Below are 23,096 nucleotides of genomic sequence, written 5' to 3'. Positions count from 1 at the left end.
TAGGCAAATAGTACTGCCATTTAGTAAGTTGAATGACATCAGGGAGCTAGGTTTGTGACTGCAGGAGGGGATCAAGGATTTTATTTGGGGCATGTTAATGTCTGAGGTGATGTGATGTTGGGATAATAAATGGCAGTTTAAAAAAATATATCCTTAATTGACAAATAGTTGGTGATGTTGGTTCCTTAATTTTTTTTTTTTTTTTGAGACAGAGTCTTGCTCTGTTGCCTGGCTAGAGTGAGTGCCGTGGCGTCAGCCTAGCTCACAGCAACCTCAAACTCCTGGGCTTAAGTGATCCTACTGCCTCAGCCTCCCGAGTAGCTGGGACTACAGGCATGTGCCACCATGCCCAGCTAATTTTTTCTATATATATTTTTAGTTGGCCAGATAATTTCTTTCTATTTTTAGTAGAGACGGGGGTCTCGCTCTCGCTCAGGCTGGTCTCGAACTCCTGACCTCAAGCAATCCACCCGCCTCGGCCTCCCAGAGTGCTAGGATTACAGGCGTGAGCCACCGTGCCCGGCCTGGTTCCTTAATTTTAAAAGTTTTCGTATCCCATAAATATTTTAAGGCAACAACTTTGTGCTATAGGGCATAATTAGGAAATCTATTAGTGTTTATGAATATCTCCTGGTAAAACATGTCTAAAGTAAATTGGAACATTTCCAGTTTTAAGAAATTAATGACCTTTCTCCAACTAGACTGTTGAAATCAAGTCTTAACGGAATTAAAATATTAGTCTAAAATTAGATTTGGGGGATTTACATAGAAATAAATTCGTAACAGTGGCTGAACAAAATCCTTTCACTTTCCTACCATTGTCTGTGTGTAAAATTAATATACCTGTGATATTATGAGATGTCCATGTGCACTGCAACATCTCGGAAGATTAAAATCAAGAATTTATATAAACTAGAATAAACCCTTTTCTTTCCGCACCATGGGTGATACCAGAATATAATGTGTTACTAATACTCAGAGATGTTGTTAATATTTAGTAGAGTCATATTGAATGTCTGAGTTTTTTCCTATTATATTTGGCCAGTGGAATAATAAAATAATTCCCTATGGTGTCAGCAGCCACGTAGTGAATTTGAATGCCTGTGAGCAGAGTTCCCTTGGGGCCCAGAATGTCTGCACAGGCATCAGAGGCCAGAGTGTGCATTACTTCATCTTACAAATGGGCGTGGGAGGAAGACTCCTTCCACATTTCTCTGGCAATAGAAGCAGAAACCTAATTACATGATTCTTACACAAAAAAGAGAATATGAAAGTGTTAGAGCCAGATTCCCTCGGCCCCGGGAACAGAATGACAGAGTCACTGAGGCTGTAAAAGGCAAAGGAGTTTATTGACTAGTTCGAACTAGGGTCCAAGCCCCGAGCACCAACGCAGTGGTCTCTTTCTATGGGCAGGGACCCCGCGCAGCGGGAGTACAGGTCTTTTATATTTTTTTTTTTTTAGCTCTTTATCGCAACCAAGCGTTAAGCAAGCAAGCCTTGTATACAAAAGCGGACTTTGGCTGTTAGCTATAAGTTAAGCAAGCAGGCCTTGTATACAAAAGCGGACTTTGGCTATTAGCTATAAATTAAGCAAGCAAGCCTTGTATACAAAAGCGGACTTTGGGTATTAGCTATAAATTAAGCAAGCAAGCCTTGTATACAAAAGCGGACTTTGGCTATTAGCTATAAATTAAGCAAGCAAGCCTTGTATACAAAAGCGGACTTTGGCTATTAGCTATAAATTAAGCAAGCAAGCCTTGTATACAAAAGCGGACTTTGGCTGTTAGCTATAAGTTAAGCAAGCCATCACAGAATTAACTAAAATATTGTTTCAGTCCTGTTCTACATTTTCCCCCCTTTTCTTTGTTTATACGAGCACTCCTGCTCGTATTTGGTTTATGGGCCTCTTATGTCTTTCATTTCTAAGCTCTGGTACTGCTGTCGCAAAACCATTAATTGTACAGTGTTAACCCGTTCTTTTACAAAGGCAACCAGCCTATTTAGGATACATGGCCCGAGAGTGAGAATGAGCAGGATTACAATTAGGGGTCCTAGTATAGTGGAAAGCAAAGTAGTTAGCCAAGGGGAGCTATTGAACCATGACTCAAACCATCCTTCTCTTTGTTCACGCTCACGCTTTCGCTTTGCTAGTCCCTCTCTGACTTTAGCCATAGTATCTCTAACTACTCCAGTGTGGTCAGCGTAAAAGCAGCACTCTTCTCCAAGGGCCGCACATAGCCCTCCTTGTTGGAGGAATACAAGGTCCAGTCCCCTCCGGTTTTGCAGCACCACCTCAGACAGTGAGCTTAGAGACTTTTCTAAAAGGGAGATGGATTTTTCAATTCTGGTTATGTCTTCATCTACGGCAGCCCTTAGATGGTCAAATCCTCTATGTTGCATGGCTAAGGCTGAGATGCCTGTCCCTGCTCCTATTACACCCAGGCCAAAAAGGGTAGCCACGGTTATTGCTGTAAGGGGCTCTCTCCTTTTTCTAGCTAACCTGGCTCTGCCTGTGCCCTTTGTCCATGCATCGTATACTGTATCTTCTTGATGGTAAATAACCTTAGGGAATACTAACACCTGGACACAGAATTCCTTAGACTCATTAAACACAGACAGGCTAAGACATGGAGTCAGGCCTACTTCAGAACAGAGCCACCACCCATTGAGTGCTGGAACGATCCATTTTGTCTTTACAGTCCGGTTTACCAAAGGGTGGATTTTGGCACAGAACTGTGTATGAGTGGGGGTTACCTTTCCTATACAGATTCCACTCTTGGCAACTACCTGAAGTGTTAGCCCGGGGCCCTTGTGGTCCCATGTGCAAGATCCAGGGGCTTCTTCCTCTGAGTAGTTGAAGGGAGCAGTTAATCCAACTGCTTCATAGAAAGGGGGTCTAATATCATAGCATAACCAGCAAGCTGCCGTAGCATTGGGGTCGGAGCGATTTAAAGCCCCATATGCCGCGATCAGCATTTTCCATAAAGGGTCCTGTGGCTCTTGCACTTTCCATAGAAGGTTCTTTACTACCGGAGCCTGTGTTCTGGGGGCCACCTGAGTTGCCTCTGAAGGTATAAGTGGGGTGCTGGTGGGTTTCTGGGTTGTCGGGCACTGGGTATACTGTTTTTCTGTCAGCACCCTATTGGGCCCTACAGCGCCTTGGATGGGAGAAACCTGCAGCTTAATTTGTATTATAGTGCCTCGCCCCCCTTTGCTGTGATCATAGAGGGTGAATTCCCAATATAATCCCGTGACCCACCGTCTGTCCTTCTTTCCTTCCTCCGTAAACCTCACACGTACTAAGTTACAGTCAGAGGCATACCTGGTTCGTGAGCACGGCCGGACAAAAGACATTTCGATGAGAAGAGATTGGACCTGCCATTTCCACTCTCCATCATTGGTGGTCACACATCTCCAGGATGCACAGTAGAGGGACTCAATTCCCCCGCATGTGCGTCTCATTTCCCCTGTTCTAAATCCTGGACATACAAAAAAACCCATTTCTACTTAACTCTATCCGGGCCTGGCGTTGAGTAAATTCGCCATCTTGGCGCCACACCATCCCCCCACCCCGCGGTTCCTCCTATCCACCTGTTGTGCTTTGCAGGGTTATAGTCCACGTCAATGCCCGGTAATTGTTCTAAGTTGAAATATAGGTCCGGCCACCAGTGTTTAGTGGGGTCGTCCCTGAAGTCCTATTATAAACTTCATGGGTTTCCAAGTTAGTGATTTCCCAGGTGAGGTTATAAGGCACGTGGGGATTTGGATCAGTCACTAGCGTTCCCACAAGAGTCACAATTATAACAGTCACCACAAGCATCTTTGTTCCAGGCACTTCTATCACTGGGCCACACGAGTCAGTCTGGTCTTCAGGGGATTCTTTGGATCTGCTGAGGCCCTCCACTGATCTTGCTGCTGCTCTTGTTCACCCTCGCTGGCAGGTCTCACGTGAGAGTGGTGTATCCAGGTTGCCACACCATCAACCTTTAGGGCAGTGGGGGTGACAAGAATAATCTGAAAAGGTCCCTTCCACCTGGGCTCTAGGGTTTTATTATTATGCCTTTTCACCCATATCCAGTCTCCCGGCTGGTAAAGGTGCCCAGTATCCTCTCTCTTCCCCTCTTGGGTTGTCTGGTAAAAAGCTCGGAGCGCAGGCCAAATCTGGCCCTGGACTCGCTGTAGAGCCTGTACAGCCTGTAGCACCTCTTTTGGGGCTTCAGGCGCAGCCCCAAAAGTTATTTTTGGCACTACTGGTGGAGGAGCACCATACACAATCTCAAAGGGGGTTAGGCCTAAATGATAGGGGGTGTTCCGTGCTCGGAACAGGGCGAAGGGAAGGAGGGTCACCCAGTCTCCGCCAGTCTCTAGGACCAATTTAGTCAAAGTCTCCTTCAGGGTTCTGTTCATTCTTTCTACCTGCCCTGAGCTCTGGGGATTATATGCACAATGTAATTTCCAGTCTGTCCCCAGTGCCCGGGCTAGTCCCTGACTAACTTGACTTGTGAAGGCTGGTCCATTGTCAGACCCTATGCTCTCTGGCAGCCCATACCTGGGAACTATTTCCTCTAATATTTTCTTTGCCACTATTAAAGCAGTTTTTCCTTTAGTAGGAAAAGCCTCTACCCACCCTAAGAAGGTGTCTACCATGACCAGTAAGTATTTGTACCCATATTTCCCTGGTCTTACCTCTGTAAAATCTATTTCCCAAAACAACCCAGGTTGCCTCCCCCGTTCCCTGGTACCTATATGGGTCCCTCTGACCTTCCCCGGCTGCATAACCTGGCAGACACGGCAGTTTTTTACAATGTCCTCTGCCGTCTTCTCTTGTGATTTGAATCTGAGTCGTGCCATGGCCAGCAGCTGTAACATCTTCTTTTTGCCAAGATGCGTTGTCTGGTGCAAGTGCCCTAGTAGGTGATTCCCTAAGGCCTCAGGGACTATCAGGCGATGTTCTCCGTCTTGGAACCAGCCGTCCTTGTTCGGCGTCGCCTGCAGCTTTTCTGTGGCCCACCTTATGTCCGTGCTGGAATAGTCCGGTTGAGGGGGCATCTTTCCCATCCCAGGGGGCGGCAAGCTTAGATGCAGAACATCGGTTAGTACCGGCCCTTCCGCAGCCCTTTTTGCCTCAATGTCCGCGGCCCGGTTGCCCCTGGTCTCAAGGGAGTCCCCCCTCTGGTGCCCTGGGGTATGGACTACAGCCACTGCCTTGGGTAGCAGGATGGCTTCCAGTAATTGGAGTATCTCCGATTTGTGCTTAATTTCCTTGCCTTCAGCTGTAATGAAGCCCCTTTCCCTATAGAGGGCTCCGTGTATATGTACTGTCCCGAAGGCACAGCGGCTGTCAGTATACACCGTCAGCCTCTTCCCCTGGGCCCGACGAAGGGCTTCTGTCAATGCAACCAGTTCAGCCTTCTCGGCCGAGGTCCCCTGTGGAAGGCGTGTGGCCCAGATAAGCCTGCCTTGCTCATCTACTATGGCCGCCCCTGCATACCTGTGTCCGTCCCGGACGAAGCTGCTCCCATCCGTGAACCAGATCAGGTCGCTGTTTGTGAGGGGGCGATCTCGCAGGTCACTCCGGGCCATCTGGGTCTCAGCCAGGATCTCAAGGCAGCTGTGTTCAGGCATTGTTGGCACCGGATCTGGCAGAAGCGTGGCTGGGTTCAGGATGGCAGGAGTCCGGAATCCGATGCGAGGGGCGTCTAACAGAAGCCCTGGTAGTGAGTCAGCCTCGCGTTTGTGATCCATCGTCCCGGCGGCTGCTTCAAGATCCCCTCTATGGCATGAGGGGTGGTGATGTGCAGACGCTGGCCCAGGGTGAGCTTGTCGGCGTCTTTGACCAGCAAAGCAGTAGCTGCAATGATTCGCAGGCACGCAGGCCACCCTGCTGCCACCGGGTCTAGCTTTTTGGACAGGTACGCTACTGGCTGTTTCCAAGGTCCTAATGTCTGTGTAAGCACTCCCTTGGCTATTCCCTTTCTCTCATCTATAAACAGGTGGAACTCCTTTGTGAGGTCAGGGAGCGCCAAGGCCGGGGCCTCTAACATAGCTTTTTTTAGGGCCCGGAAGGCGTCTTCCATTTGCATAGTCCATTCCCATTTCTGGCCCACTTTACAGCCTTCATATAAGGGCCGAGCTTTTTCTGCAAAACCTGGGATCCAGAGACGGCAGTACCCTACTGACCCCAGGAATTCTCGCACTTCTTGACATGAAGTTGGGGTGGGAATCCCTAACACAGTCTGTTTCGTTGCCTCAGTCAGCCATCGCTGACCTCCTTTTATTTTATATCCTAGATAAGTGACTTCTTCTTTGCAGATCTGGGCCTTTTTAGCACTGGCCCGATATCCCCGTTCACTTAGCACCCTAAGCAGGTCCTTAGTGCCTTTCAAGCAGGTCTGTGGGGTTGGGGCAGCTAGTAGCAGATCATCTACATACTGCAGCAAAGTCACTTTTGGGTGGTTGGCACGGTATTCACCCAAATCATCATGAAGGGCCTCATTGAACAAGGTGGGTGAGTTTTTAAACCCTTGAGGCAGCCTTGTCCAGGTCAGTTGCCCCTGAATTCCCCTCTCCTCATCTTGCCATTCAAAGGCAAATATTTCCTGGCTGCGCGGGGCTACTGCCAAACTGAAGAAAGCGTCCTTTAAATCCAGGACAGTGTACCAGGTTTGTGTCGGGGGAAGGGTGCTTAGCAGGGTATAAGGGTTGGGAACCGTAGGGTGGATGTCTAGGACCCGCGCGTTGACCTCCCTGAGGTCTTGCACAGGCCGATAATCTTTCCCACCCGGTTTCCTCACTGGCAACAACGGAGTGTTCCAAGCTGACTGGCACTTTCGGAGGATTCCAGCATCTAGAAGCCTTCGAATGTGGGGCATTATGCCCATCTTGGCCTCCTGGGGCATAGGATATTGCCTGACCCGGGCTGGTTCAGCTCCTGGTTTCAGTTCAATATAGAGAGGCGGCCGATGCTTTGCCCATCCTGCTCCCCCTGTCTCAGCCCAGGCTTCAGGAAACTCATGAAGCCAGTAGCTCATTTCCCCTTCCTGATTGATCTTCATGGGCTGATACAGTCAGTACTCGTCTGCCTGAGCCAAGGTCAAGATTTGAGTAACCCGGGGGCTACTGATAAGATTGCCTTTATTATCAGTTATTATTATTCCTTCTTCTTCAAAGTAGATACGGGCCTTTAATTTTGTGAGTATGTCCCTTCCTAATAATGGGGTGGGGCATTCTGGAATGACCATAAAAGCATGACTCACTTGCCCCGAGCTCAAATCTAACTTTCGTTGAGTGGTCCATTGGTAGGGCTTAGTTCCAGTCGCCCCCTGTACCCAGCTAGTCTTATTGGATAGTTTTCCAGTAGTTTTGGTAATCACCGAGTATTCTGCCCCTGTGTCCACCAGGAAGCTAACTGGGTTCCCCTCCACTTGCAAAGTTACCCTGGGCTCGGGGAGGGGCACCGAACCCCGTCTTCCCTATTCACTATCTTCTCCTTGCCCTGCTAGTAAGACTCTCTTAGGCGATGCTCTCCTCCCTGGGCCCCCCTTTTTCTTGGGACATTCTCTAGCCCAATGTCCATGCTCCTTGCAGTGGGTGCACTGATCCTTGCCTAGTCTTTCCCTCCAGGGTCGTTCTTTGCCATCTGCCCCTGACTGTCCCCTTCCCATGGCTGCAAGTAGGATCTTAGCCATCTCCTTATTTGCCTTACGTGCCTCACCCGCCTGGAACTTCCTATCTTCCTGTCTCATTCTTTCTAACTTTTCTTCCGGTGTCTCCCTATAGTTATAGACTTTTTCCGCCACTTCCAGCAGGTCTTTCAAAGTTTTCTCACTCAGCCTTTCTATTTTTTGCACTTTACGCCTAATGTCTGGGGCTGCCTGGTTAACAAAAGCCATCATTACTGCCGCCTTGCTCTCTTCTGCAGTGGGATCTATGGGAGTGTACTGTCTGAAAGCCTCCATAATCCTTTCTAGATAAGCCGCTGGACTCTCCTCGGGCCCCTGCCGAACATCCCCTACCTTAGCCAAATTGGTCGGCTTCTGTGCCGCCGCCCGGAGACCGGCCATCAGAGTCTGGCGGTAGACCCGGAGACGCTCCCTACCTTCAGCCTCATTGTAGTCCCATGGCGGCCGTTCAAGGGGAAAGGTCTGGTCGATGACCCGAGGGTTGACAGTAGGCCTGCCGTCCTCTCCAGGAACTAACTTTCGAGCCTCCCCCTGGATTCGCTCCCTCTCCTCCGTGGTAAAGAGAACCTTAAGTAACTGTTGGTAGTCGTCCCATGTGGGCTGATGAGTGAAAAGGACAGAATCTAAAAGGTTAATTAGATCTCTCGGATTATCAGAGAAATTTGCATTTTGAGATTTCCAATTATAAAGATCACTGGTGGAGAAGGGCCAGTACTGATGTGCCTGCTCCCCATCCACTCCCGGGGGCCCCACGGCCCTCAAGGGAAGCGCCCTCACTGGTTCAAGATCTGGAGTTTGTCCAGTCCGTTGTCTAGTGCCGTACGCCGGCCCCCCCGTCGGAGGCCCCGTCTTCCCCTGGGCCGCGGGAGCCGCAGGAGCCGCCTGGGCCCCCTGGGCCACCCTGGGATCATAAGGTGGGGGTGTATGCCACTCTAGGTCTATTAAATCTGGATATAGATTAGAGTCTGGCAGCACAGGTGACCCTGTGGGCTGAGGGTCCTGCACCCCACTCTTCTTTATCTCTTTGGTAACTAGGGCTTGTGTCTTCTTCCTTGATGCTGGCAGGAGGGCCCTTAGCCAAGGTGGCGGATCCTGGACCAAGTCTTGCCAGACTATAATATAGGGGGCTTGGTCCAGATGACCGTGATGACCAAAGACTATCCCTTTTATTTTTTCAATAAGCTCAGCATCAAATGTTCCTTCCTGTGGCCATCCTACCCCGAAGGCTGGCCACTCTGCCTCACACAAAGTGATAAATTTATTTTTCTTTATATCCAAGGAAAGACTGTGTGCCCTTTCCTTAACATTTTTGAAATGATCAATGAGGATAGATAGAGGCGTTGTCTGAGTCTGACCCATGCTCACAAGGGTATTGGGGAAGGGAGTCCACTCAGGTGTCCGCCTGGCTGCGTCCCTCGCGGGAACTTAGGCGCGTCTTGGCTAAGGTGTACCCGTATAAAGCCCGGGCCCGGTCACTCCTTTTTAGGGGAGTGAATCACCGTTATGCCGTACGACGTCACCACAGAAATGCAGGTTAGGACCCACTCAGATTCCGTAGCCGTAGCCGTGGAACCTCATACAGTCACACTTCATTCACTCAGTCAGACAGACAGACTTTACCTCTTAGAAGGGAGGGTCGATCTGGAGCCACGCTAGGACTCCCACTACGACCCAGTAGAAGAATGTAAATGCACACTTCTGTGGAGTACTCCAAGCCTGGGGTGCTACAGTGTATAGACCGACACCAAACACCAGGGCTAGTGAACAGAGGAGGAAGAGCTGCACCCAGAATACTGCACCTTCCAAGACCAGGCGCGTCATAGAAGCGAAAAACACAGACGAGACGACAAAGTAACGACAACGGGGGAACAAACAAAGACAGAATGACAAACAGCGGCCCCGGACTTATCCCCGCTCGGGGGTGCCTCCCGCAACACACAACTTAGCCGGCTACCGTTTGGATTCCTCGTCAAACGGATCCACCTGGTTTCGCCTTTCTAAACACCGTTTCCATCAAGTGGCCCCGGACTTATCTCCCCTCTCAGGAGTGCCTCCCACTGACTGCCGAGTGGCCCCGGACTTATCTCCCCTCTCGGGAGTGCCTCCCACTGACTGGAAACCTAAAAAAAAGCAAAACCAACCGTGGGGGTGACGGACGTCTCCTGTCACTCCCGACCAGCGACCCACCAGCGCGTCCGCCTAAGTCTTCTGCCGGTCTCTTTCCAGGGCCCAATCACCTACACCATACGGATTTCAAGAGTTCCAACTCCTCCTCGGATCCGGATTCTGTTCCGGGGGATTTGGGATCCCGGACGAGCCCCCAAAATGTTAGAGCCAGATTCCCTCGGCCCCGGGAACAGAATGACAGAGTCACTGAGGCTGTAAAAGGCAAAGGAGTTTATTGACTAGTTCGAACTAGGGTCCAAGCCCCGAGCACCAACACAGTGGTCTCTTTCCATGGGCAGGGACCCCGCGCAGCGGGAGTACAGGTCTTTTATATATATATATATATATATTTTTTTTTTTTTTTAAGCTCTTTATCGCAACCAAGCGTTAAGCAAGCAAGCCTTGTATACAAAAGCGGACTTTGGCTGTTAGCTATAAGTTAAGCAAGCAGGCCTTGTATACAAAAGCGGACTTTGGCTATTAGCTATAAATTAAGCAAGCAAGCCTTGTATACAAAAGCGGACTTTGGCTATTAGCTATAAATTAAGCAAGCAAGCCTTGTATACAAAAGCGGACTTTGGCTGTTAGCTATAAGTTAAGCAAGCCATCACAGAATTAACTAAAATATTGTTTCAGTCCTGTTCTACAAAAGAAAAAAACTAAAATTCAAATTTCCAAGAATCTGGATATCTTTCAAGGAAGCTCACTTCCTAATATCCAAGGATTTGGTTTACTGTCACTAGGTATACAAGTCTCTATCTTGAAAATGTACGTAGCAAAATTTATGTAAAAGCAATAAAACTGCCCTTTGGGGACAGAAGCCACATTTTGTATTAATAATTTCATTTATTGCTAATTTATTGGAAACTAAATTGTAGGTAGGTGCCATGCGGACACCAGTGAGACTGAAAGCATGTTCAGGCTGTGCCTATTTGAGTCACCTTTCTGGGTAATTTCAAGTGTCCCTTCATAAATACAAACACTGTGTAAGTAGCCATGCATTAGTTAGCCTACAGTGTTTTTTAGGTCCACAATGTTTCTTTTGACTGATTTTTTTTTTTTTTTTGGTGGCTCTATTACATGTATTCCCAAAGCAGAGCTTAGTGTATTTGTTGAGGAACTTTAGAAAAACACACAAAAATTGCTCCGAGAGAGCTTTCTCTTGGTCCAATACAGTTGCTTTCCATGGCCATGGGTGTGAAAAAGGACGTTGGGGACAGCAGTTCCCTGGGATTCCTGTTCTCCCTCTGTCTTAGCTATCAGCTCGCTGCTTCATTTGTGTGATCTTTTCACAATCATGAAAGAAGTTTAAAAACATGATATTTCTGACTCAAGCTGTCAATGAAATCCTGTTGGCACAAATGAAAATTAGTCTTAGTGGAGTTACATGAATCGCACATGGACACACACACAGACATCTGCTAATAATGGCTAACACATGTTTAGCATTTACTTGGTTCTCTCTCTATATATTATTTAATCCTAAAAACGGCTCTATGATGTAGGCATTACTATTAGCCCCATTTTACAGATGAGAAAATGGGCCTTAGAGATTAAGTAACTTGTCCCAATCTATCCAGCTACTAAGTGGAGCAGCTGGAAGTGTTATCATGGTTCCCCAAACAGGCAAATCTATAAAACCTCCCAAGAGCAGGCAACACACTCTCCCAGGCCTCTGGGTTCATGATTAAACCCAGATAAGGTTTACAACACCTCCTCTTCAGCAACTTCGCAGGAGACCCACCACACTGCTAGGCCCTTGGGTAGAGAGTCATTAAATCCCTGCCATTAATTAACAATACTCTAGAGGCCTGAGAGTTAAAGATATTTAAATCTAGAAAGACTTTGCCAACTAACACCATTTACTCATCTTGCAAAATCTGGTCGATGGGAAAAAAGAAAGAACAATAACTGTCTAATAAACTACTCTTCCTTTTCCCAAAAGTTAATTTGAAAAAGGATTGAACTTTTAGGATGTAAAAACCTAGATTTGAAAGAGATCTCTAGAAGCAAACAACCAAATCAATTCTGGTTTCTTTTTGTTTTAAGTAAATTCTTGAACATGAGTCTTGGTTTTAACATTTTACATATTGTGAAGTTTCATAATAGCAAAAAATGGCTGGCGTCCAGGTCTGAAGCTTCTCCAGTAGGAAAAGAAGCCTTGAAAGCATTTCTAGCTAAAAAGCTTCAGCAAGCTCTGGCAGCAGTTTGCAATCCTGAACAACCTTGTTCTTTCTCAAACTTTTCCACTCAAAAGTCATTTCTACTTACTCCTTGCCACATGGTCGGGCTACTCTCAGCCCTGCTGCCTCCCAGAATTCATCTCCGGTCAAATTTGCCTTGTCACCTCTCCTGATTAATCTCACTTCTCTGCACCTGAGCAGAGGACAGACCCAGAGCTTGGTAATGCACTTAGGCAGTATTTTCCCTTTGGACTGCCAGCCCCAGGCAGGCCCAGGTGGGTGGTGATTCAAGTTGAAACTCACTTTGGCCCTGTCCAAGCTTTTTGGTTTTGATCTGTAGGAAAACTTCTTTGTAATGTGTGCCAGGGAAATGCAATTTAAAAAAACAGTAATCATATGTGGAGAATTGTTATATAAGAGTAAGACTGCTTTGTGGTCCTTTGGCTGGGGTGTCTCAAATGCTGTATTACAAGGGGAAAAATGTAAAGTGGAGGAACATTACAACCAAGATTTTGGTATAAAACATACCCTTATTAAGAAGGTTGTGATTTAAGTGCTCCTTTCAAAGGAATTTGAGGCCATCCTTAGGCTTCTCAAGAAGTAAATCCACTTGCTGCTGCTGCTGCTGCTGTTGTTTTCTCTCAAGTCAGGAAAGTTCTGGAAAGTGATAAATCGCAAAACCAAGAAGAATCTTCTCATTGTTGTCTTCATCTGCATGAGACTATATGACTATATAATATCCTTAAAAAATTATCTACAAAAAGAGATCTTTTAAATTCCAAGACTGATTTATATTTTAGGTAAATTTTTACCTGGGACAATATAGGCCCAAATTGACATCAAGATCACTTTATTTCTCTTCTCAACTCATATGACCCATATGACCAATTCTTTTCTTTTCTTTTCTTTTCTTTTTTGAGACAGGGTGTTGCTCTATCTCTTGGGCTAGAGTGCAGTGACATCATCATAGCTCACTGCAGCCTCAAACTCCTGAGCTCAAGTGATCCTCCTGCCTCAGCCTCCTGAGTAGCTGGGACTACAGGCAGATGCCACCACACTTGGCTAATTTTTCTATCTTTCGTAGAGACAGGGTCTTGCTCTTACTCAGGCTTCATATGACCAATTTTTATCTATGGAATGAGGTGGATAGTTGTAAAAAATTATTACACTAATTGTCGCAAAAAATTTTTTAAATGTGAGTTATTAAAATGACAGCTTCAATTAATTCCCCATTTATTAATATAATGCAGACATATCATTTAATGCTCTTTTTATTTCTCTGGTTGATTATTTTTTATTATTAATATTTTAAAGCATATCTAGTGCTCATAGGTCATGAGAAAGTGAATAACAACAATCTGCTTGAATTAAACTAAAATCTATTGTAATGAGTGTATAAAAATTAAAATTTACTATGAATACGTAAAAATAGTACTTTAGGTAGAATCTAACTGGTGGGTATATGAATGTTCCCTATAAAATTCTTTCAACTTTCCTGTCTATATAAAAAATTAAATAATAAAATGTTGGAACAAAAACCTCAGACTAGACTTGCCTGATAGGATCTCTCCAACTTTCCCATTAAATTACCCAAAAAGACACACCAAGGGACAAACACTGGAAAGAATACTGGAAACTAAGGGGGTGGGGGGAAGACTGCAAAATTGAACACAATTCCCACAATTTCCACTATCCTGTCACTGGAATGGGCTAAGAGTCATGTTCTGGGACTATATGTGCTTTGAATTCTAAACTACAGCAGCAGGAATAACAGCAATAAAGACAGAAAGAGGCTTTGAGTCACTCAGCTGCCTGCTCAGAACAAGGAGCTCTCTCGGCCTAATGCCTCCTCTCCACCTCTAACCCATCCATAACTGCTTTTTATTTTTCCTACGTTTATTCAGACTCTAAAACTCCTGCTGCACTGTAGCAGGTAGTGATGTGTTTCAATATAAGACGATTTGTGCAAAAGAACTAAAGTCAGGAGGAAGAGCCCTGAGAGCAGTGTCTACAGGCTCGTACAAATGTGAAAAGGGAGCTTATCAACCCCTCCCCGCCCCTCACCTTTATAAAGAATATAAAGATGATCTTCTAGTGTTTTCTGGCCTTCATTGTTTTTGGGAGAATTCAGCCGTAATTCTTATGATTATTTCCCTAAATGCAATGTGTTTTCCCTCCTCTAGAGGCTTTTAAGATCTGCTTTTTATCTTTGGTTTTTAGCAGTTTGATATGTCCAGGAGCAGTTTTCTTTGTATTTATTCTGCTTGGAGTCCACTGGGATTCTTGACTCTTTGGGTTGACATCATTAGCCAATTTAAGAAATTTCTCAACCATTATTTCTTCCAATTTTTCCCATGTGCATTCTTTTTTCCTTCTGGAATTCTAATTACATGTATAATAATAATAATAATTAGGCCAATATTGTTATTGTCCTATAGAATTCAAATTTTATCTTTTTTTAACCTTCCCTCCCCCCAGCCCCTGTTTAGTTTAATTTGGGTGATTTGGAGAAAACATGAGCTAAGTATAGAAGACATTTTCGACTATATAGCTGACAGAAGAGTAGTATTCAGAACATTGATATAACATCTGCAATGAGAAAAAGAGAATGCTAAAAATGGGCAAAAGACTCAGAACAGACACTTCACAAAAGAGAAAATCCAAATGGTCAGTAGACATGAAAGGTGCCCAGTCTCATTAGTGATCAGAAAAATGCAAATAAAAATCACACTGAGATGTTACCACAATGTCATCATGGTGACTTTTAGATTTCACTGTTTTTTTTTCAGTTTGACGTACCTCTTAAATGTCTACACATTTGGTATGTGGAGCTCCACTTGTTCAAAATGTTAGCCATCAAGGACTTTTTGGTAAATAATTTTGAACTTACAGGAAAGTGGAAGAATGGTACCTTTCTTTGAATCATTTGATTGCAAGAATTTTAAGGTCTCACCATACCAAGAGTTGGCATGTATGTGGAACTGCAAGAACTCACATGCACGACGGATGAGAGTTTAAACTGGTCTGACGACTTGGGGAGATGGTTTGGCACTAGATGGTAACGTCCAAGACACGCCTACCTTATGACTCAGAAACTTCACTCCTAGGCACGCCTTACATACATGTATAAGAATGTCCACAGCAGTGTTGATAAAATTGCCCCGAGCTGGAAACAACTCACATGATTATTATCAGCAGAAAGGACAAATAAACTGTGGTATTATATTCTTATAAAGTAGAATCTCATACAGCAATGAAATTGAATGAATTAAAGTTATACACAGTATAGCTGCATCATATAAACAAATTAAGAAAACACAATATATATGGTAAAACTATTTTTTAAAAAGCAGGAAATGACTAGCACAAAAATCAGGATAGCAGCGCCCTCCAACGCAGAGGCAGGACTCCAGTAGGAAGAACGGCACAGGTAGGTTGCTGCACTGCTAGAAAATTTGTTTTGTGACCAAGTGATGGTTGCACTGGTGTATGTTTTTAAAAAACTGTTTCTTAAACTATACACATACATTTATATGTGGGTAGTGTTTCACAATAGAAGATACGTGTTTGTGTTTGAGAGAGAGAGAGACTGATTTTTGGTTTGATCTGTGTGGTCCCAATAAATTTGTTCACTGAAGCAGGAATTTGCTAGCAACAATGAAGTTTTTACCATTTTGAAAAGACGGATGGAAGACAGGAAACCAAGCAATCAGTGACAAGGAGAAAAGTCATTATGGCATAGTTCAAAGGTAGGGATCAGTGTGGCAAAAGGCTGGTGAGCTCAAGCACATCAGTCTCGTCCAGTGACATCCTGGCCCATCTTTACCTGTGCTGAATTTTGTGTAAGTTCATAGTGACTTTGAAATACTGGCCTCCCTGTATTCTCCCAGAAGTGGAAGACACCAGAACAGACAATGTCTGTGTTTTCCAGCCACAGCCTACCCTTGTTATGGAGCAGCGAATGAATCACAGCTGCTCACTCCGAGTTTTGCTAGGTCTTTAAAGGTATGAATTCTCAAAGTACAGTAGCAAAAGGGAATAACAGTATAACTTTGGGTCATGTTTGTAGAAGTTAGAAGGTATATATTCTGAATTTAGTTCCCATATGCTGCTATAGGAATACTACATTCTTGGTTTTTGTCCTTCATAGTTATAAAGACAGGCTATAATTTTATAGCTGCATATTAAAAACTTCCTAAGTTTTAGTAGTATTAAGAGTTAGTTGTGAAACTCTTAACTCCTCCAAAAAATAAAATAAAATAAAATGAAAGGAATATTACCTCCCTACACATACATACACCAAATGCTCGTCAAAACTACTTCCTATAACTGGAACAAGGGTAACTCTACATTCTCAGAAAGCAAGAAAGATCTTTACGTTCTATGTGAACACAATCACAGTGAGTATTCAAATAAGAGGAAGTGAAGGGAACTGAAAGAGCCTTTTAGGGAAGAATGAATAACCAAGAGCGTGAACAAAGGGGGTAAGTATGTGCATTCAGGTCATGACGTTGCTAATTTGGAACAAGCTCTCTTCACATGTTTAAAATAATCATCCTGAAGAAAAGCACATTAAATCACAGTAATATGGTATAAATTAGAGTGATAGGTGAAATTGAGCAAGGAAAAAATAAAGGCTTATTTTGAAAAATCCATCCTGGATGATTAATTATCTTTTAAAATGACTTTTTAGGAAATGAATGATTTCCCAAAGGCATTTGTGCAGGGCAGAGACTTTTTTATTTGGAGAATCCCAGCAGGCTAAGGTGTATTTGTTTGGGCGAAGGGTTTCTGCAACTCTCTGCAGTCCGCAGGCCCAGCTACACCAGGTCAGACTCTCCAGTATTGCTTCGCACTCCTGCAACTGAGGCAAGTGTATCAAATTCAAGAAATGGAAGGAGAGGAGCATAAGATAAGCTTTATATTTTTGTGTACTATAGTGTAAAAAACTTTAAAGAGTTGGAAGCCCTGGATCCCAAATACTTAATAGTTGCATGATTTAGAGCAAGACACCTAAACTTTATAGGTTTGTTTTTTTTAATCTGTAAACTAGGGATACAGATATTTATCTTGTCTGCATCATTGGGTTGTTGGAAATATCAAATAAGTAATGAGTTGTGAAAACACAAACTAAATTATGGAATAATTAGTATTGCATTCTACCACAGTTCTCTGCTGTCCATTGCCCCTTGTTGTCGCTGGGATCCTTTACCCTTGACTCACCTCTGAACTTGCTGTTGCACCTCTGGGCCTTACCATGAAGCCAGTTATAAGATGGCAGGTTTAGGAGCATGGATGGTGGGAGACGAAAAAGCTGAACAGAACAGTACCTCTAGCTCCATTGCCCAGGTTACTAGCTATACCTGTTAGATTCATAGCCAGGAAGAACATTTCTGAAGATCACTTTGCAATAACGGAAACATTTCTGAACAATCTTTTCACTAGCTCTGAGTTCTCTCGTTCTGATCTCTAAAATTAAGATATAGGATTGGTAGCAGGGCGAGCTCTTACTCGGAAACAATCACCTTCTCTACCAGAAAGATCTCCATACGCATTGTTGAATCATGAGATGAGTTGAGCACAGTGGAATTTGGTTTACTCAGTGTTGCTTAGACAGTCAGGACTGTACAGGTCTTCAAAATGGTGACACTTTAGTGGGGTGTGGAGAAGAATGCCTAGTGAGAGAGCTCTCTAGACTTGTCCAGGGCAGAACACAAGCTTTGCGCTGATATTACAGGCTCGTTGTTTATGTGCCTGGACATGTGAGCACAGGGTCACCTTAGAAGTGACTTTTCTCATTCTTTTTGAGAGTTTACAAGCTAAGGGGAGAATAATTTCAGGTTAAAGGTGTTAATATGTGTGTAGGTACTCAACAAAATTGAAAACAAGACTAACCAGACTCACTTGCCTTACCACCAAAACAGGGTTTCTCAACAGCAGTGCTGTTGACATTTTGAGCTGGATATTTCCTTATCATGGGAGGCTATCCTGTGCATTGTAGGATATTTAGCAGCATCTCTGGCCCCTCCTCACTAGATGCCACTAGCATTCCCCAAGCTGTGACAACCAAAAATGTCTCCAGACATTGCCAGTTGACCCTGGGGAGGTAAAATTGCTCCCCTGTTGAAAATCACTGCATTAAAACCATTGGTTTAATTTATGGTACAAAAATACTCTTTCTGCTTCTTGAAATATGTTGCTAGGAAGGAATATGGTTTGCAAATAATCACTCAACAAATTTTAGTTTTCACTAATTTTTCCAACAATTATTTTTATGACACTCTACAGTTTATGAAATACTTCTGTGTACAATATTATGGGAGAGAGAGAGAGAAAGTTCATATTTATTGAGTATTTACTATATGCTCTCTGCTGAAGAACTCGCTTTGTATACATTCCTTATTTAGATCTTGGAGAATCTCTACATGAGGGTTATTTTCCCCTATTTTATAGAAGAGGAAACAAGCTAGAGATGTAAGTAGCTTTCCCAAGGGATACAGCTGATCTTCCAACTTCAAGTTTTACTCCTCCTTATCCCACATCACAGGTGCCAGTGAGACACTGATCTTTACACTTGAAGGGAAAAGTAGCAGTTATGATCTATGTGTCAGAATGAGCTGTATCGTAAGGGCCCAGGCCATGTTTTTTATGGGAGTGTCAAACTTCCATTTTACAATGTAAGGGTCTGGCCCCATTCATCAAGTTGCAGGCATATATCATCATTAAAAGAAAATTCAGGCCGGGTGCGGTGGCTCACGCCTGTAATCCTAGCCCTCTGGGAGGCTGAGGTGGGAGGATCGCTCGAGGTCAGGAGTTCGAGACCAGCCTGAGCAAGAGCGAGACCCTGACTATACTAAAAATAGAAAGAAATGATTTGGACAGATAAAAATATATTTAGAAAAAAAGATTAGCCGGGCATGGTGGCACATGCCTGTAATCCCAGCTACTCGGGAGATTGAGGCAGGAGGATTGCTTGAGCCCAGGAGTTTGAGGTTGCTGTGAGCTAGGCTGACGCCATGGCACTTTAGCACGGGCAACAGAGCGAGACTCTGTCTCAAAAAAAAAAAAAAAAAAAGGAAAGAAAAGAAAATTCAATGTTCTGCAACAGGCAAGCTAAAATAACCAAATCAAGGGAATCTCTCTGGATCAGTGAGTTACAGTATCCCTCCGTCTGTCTGGTTTGTACTTAGGAATATTATAAAGCAGGTAGGCAGCAGGATAACTAGTGTTACTGGGGATTTGGAGCAATGGAGGGGGTTTTCATTGCAGCCACATAAACAAATTTGAAATTAAATGTTAGATATCTCTTTTCTTAAAAGTCCTTTGGTCACCGCATCTTCAGAATGCATTCCCAGTCTGTCTGGACATCTTTTCCCAGTCTCTGATCTGCCATCACACAGCTTAATCAGTGCTCTCCCTCAGGTGTCCCCTCTGTTCCCTGAGTCCCCAGGTCCCTTCACTTTTAGCTCTCTCCTAAATTAGATTCTCTTTATTTACAGGGCAGAGCAAGAGATTCTGCAGTCCCTCCTCATGCTGAGGTCTACCTTTGTATATTTGAAGACACATTTATCACTTTGCTAAATAAAAGGCCACCTGCTCAACCCTGTGTAGCACCAAAGAGCTGGCAGAGACTTTGCAATTTCTTTCTTCTGTAACTCCTACCCCCACTGCCCCCCCCTCCCCCCACTTAACCCCTCCCAAGCTCTGTAAGTGGAAGAATGCAATATGGACATTTATTTTCCCACTGATAAGAATTATCTAGCCACCCCCCATAAACAACTTGAAAGGAAGCAGTGGTTAGTGAGTTTTTAATATTTTTCATACTTGGTATTGAAGTGTAAAATACGTACTGAAAAACTACACAATTCACAAGTGTACATCTCTATTAATTTTTATAAATTGAACATACTTGTATAACCGGCATCCAGAACAAGAAGCAGAACATTACAAGCGTTCCAGAAGCCTTTGTTCCCTCTACCAGTCAGTTTAATATTTCCTAATGACAAAGACTGTGTATGCCAGCACATGCTAAGAGCTTTGCAATGAGTAACTTGGTTTTATGACTGTGTTGCATCCAATCAGAAGTTCTTAAATGAGGCATAATCGCTTATATTGGTTTGCATACAAGTCATTGAAAATGTAGTGATTGTGTTAATATTGTGGTTTACAGGTTCAAGAGGGAAAGAGAGAAACCTCATAGGTCCTAGTCCTGGGATCTCTGGGAGTGAATCAGTCTTAGGTGGGGTTCTCTGCTAGTCACCCCTGACTTTCCTTAGGTTCCGTGGATATGGTCTATTCTACTAAGGGATTACAACTCTACTAGCAGAGCTAACACTAACTGCACATGAAACGTACTGTTCCCAGAATCACCAACACCAGCACTTTACATTGCAACTGTCTCTGTTCATACAGGACCCGAAGTCATGGAATTCTCTACCCCAGTGGATCTCATCTCTGGCAGCACATTAAGAATCATCTGAAGAATCAAAAAAAAAAAAAAAGCTCCTGCCCCACCCTAACCCAATGACATCAGAATTTCTTGGGGAAACACCGGTAATTTTAAAGTTCCAGGTGTTTCTAAAGTGTAAGCAGGGTTGAAAAGCTTTGCAACTTCTTGACCTTCTCAAGCTCCCTTCCGTCTCAGCTTTAGAGACATCAGCAACTCCGAGAGAAATACGTTCCCAAGATGATTGAAATTTAGCTCAAACTTGATTCTCTACCTCTCAAACATTGGATAGGACATCTCTTTCTCTCTGTGTGTGTCTCTCTCTCTTTTTTCAAATTAAGGGACTGCCTTTAAGTTGGCAAAACACGCATCTCCATTATACCCCAATTTACTTCCACTGAGCACTGGGTGGGAATGATCACATCACCTGGGATCCAGGTGGTGAAGCTCTGATCATTAGAATCTACTCCTAGGAGAAGCCAGGTTTTTCCAGCACTAAATTGTGCCTTCATCCGGTTGCCTTTGCTAGAAGAAACAATGTGCTTCCTGATAAACCTCTTGCCTTTAAGCCCCAGCTTCGAAATTGTGTTTTTAAGTCAGCCTCCACAGCACAACCCTGGGAATCACAGTTGTTGATGGCAGTCATGACTGATGGGACCAGCTAAATTAATGATAGTAATAATAGCCATTATCTATTAAGGATTTGCTACTTGCCAGACATCATATTATATAATACAATCAACCCTTAAAGGTAGGTATAATTCATTTCATTTAACAAATGAAGAAATCAAGGCTCAGAAGCTTGACTGCCTTGCCTCAGATTACATAGACAGTAAATGACTGAATGAAGCTTTGAAATTGGGTCTGTCGGATTAGGCCCTGCTGCCTTTAAGGCACAAAGTTGGTATTTCATGTTCCCCTCTAAGGCAAAGCCTTTAACTCTTCTCGGGTGCCTGATGCTCTTATGCCAAGCTTGGATTCCCACAGTCTCCCCCAGTTACAATCCTGCTCAGGCCTGTTTTCACCCTTCAAAGTCTCACGTGAAGAGGGTTGCCTATTGCTCTCCACCCAGGGCCCTGTCTGTTTTAGGGGAGAGCTACCCAAAGTAGTGACAGTTCTATCCTCCTGGGTAATACCTTCGCCTTATGAGGGCTTTCCAAAAGCAATGCCTTCACCAGAACCAACTCTGATGCTGGGGATTTTAGGCTCCTTGAGATATATGGGGAGATTTTAGAAATTTTCTGAATGGGTCAATTAGAACGTTTTGGTTGGCACGTAAAGGGAACCCAAATTTAACTCAGCTTAAAGGAAAAGAAGGTATACCAGCAAAACACTGGAAATGCAGGCAGAGGGAAAAAAACCTTTTCTCTACTTTCCTAGGTTCTCTAGCGGGGGATCTACGGATTAGACTGATAAAAGGAGGAAAACAGAATTTATTAACAAGTGCAGCACACATACACTTAAGAGAAACTCAGTGGCAAGTAACTCAAAGGGGTGGTTAGGACCTGGGCTTATATAGCATCCTAACAAAGAACAATACATTTGTAGAAAAGATAAAGGAAAAAGTTTTGGGCTTCAAGGGCTGAAAACTATTGAAGTTAAATATGTATGGGAAGAACAAATGGAATTGGGTTTGTTTGTGCAGATCCATCTTGGCACCAACTTAACATCTTCATGGCCATGAAATTTCTCCAAGAAAGGGGATTTATGGCAATTCTCATTTCTCAGAAGTTTCTCCTTGTATTCAGATAAGGGGAGCTCTGGGGAAGGATTCTTTCTGCATCTGTTGAATCTCAAATGCCTTCAGCTCAAAATAAACCTTATACCAAAGTGGCATAATTTGGGGTGGCATATTTTGATTCTCTACAGAAACATTAGAAAGCGAGAGAACAGATGAATACATATTATGGAACATAGAATACAGCACTTTAGGCCGGGCGCGGTGGCTCACGCCTGTAATCCTAGCCCTCTGGGAGGCCGAGGCGGGCGGATCGTTTGAGCTCAGGAGTTCGAGACCAGCCTGAGCAAGAGTGAGACCCCGTCTCTACTAAAAATAGAAAGAAATTATATGGACAGCTAAAAATATATATAGAAAAATTAGCTGGGCATGGTGGCGCATGCCTGTAGTCCCAGCTACTTGGGAGGCTGAGGCAGGAGGATCGCTTGAGCCCAGGAGTCCAAGGTTGCTGTGAGCAAGGCTGACGCCACGGCACTCTAGCCCGGGCAACAGAGTGAGACTCTGTCTCAAAAAAAAAAAAAAAAAAAAAAAAAAAAAATACAGCACTTTAAATTAACTGTAGCTACATCTCTCAACATAGCTAAATCTCCAAAACATAACACTGGATAAAAATGGCAAGTTGCCAAAGTATCTATGTAAGTTGATAAAATCATAAAGTTTAAACTTCTGTTAAAAAGGTTTAAGGATACATATTAATACATCGGTAGTAAAAATATAAAATCATATGTAAACACTGAATTTATGTCAGTTATGTCTGGGTGAGAGGAAAAGAATCAGATCAGGAGGAGCACACAGGAGGTCTCCAACCTGCCTTTAACGTTTAATGCTTCATATTAAAAACAACTAATGTGTGATGCTTAACACATTTGATAAAAATGGGT

Source organism: Lemur catta, chromosome 1, assembly GCF_020740605.2.
Source record: "Lemur catta isolate mLemCat1 chromosome 1, mLemCat1.pri, whole genome shotgun sequence".
NCBI classification, from domain to species: Eukaryota; Metazoa; Chordata; class Mammalia; order Primates; family Lemuridae; genus Lemur; species Lemur catta.
The sequence above is the reverse complement of the archived record's forward strand: the minus strand, read 5'-3'. Positions refer to the sequence as shown.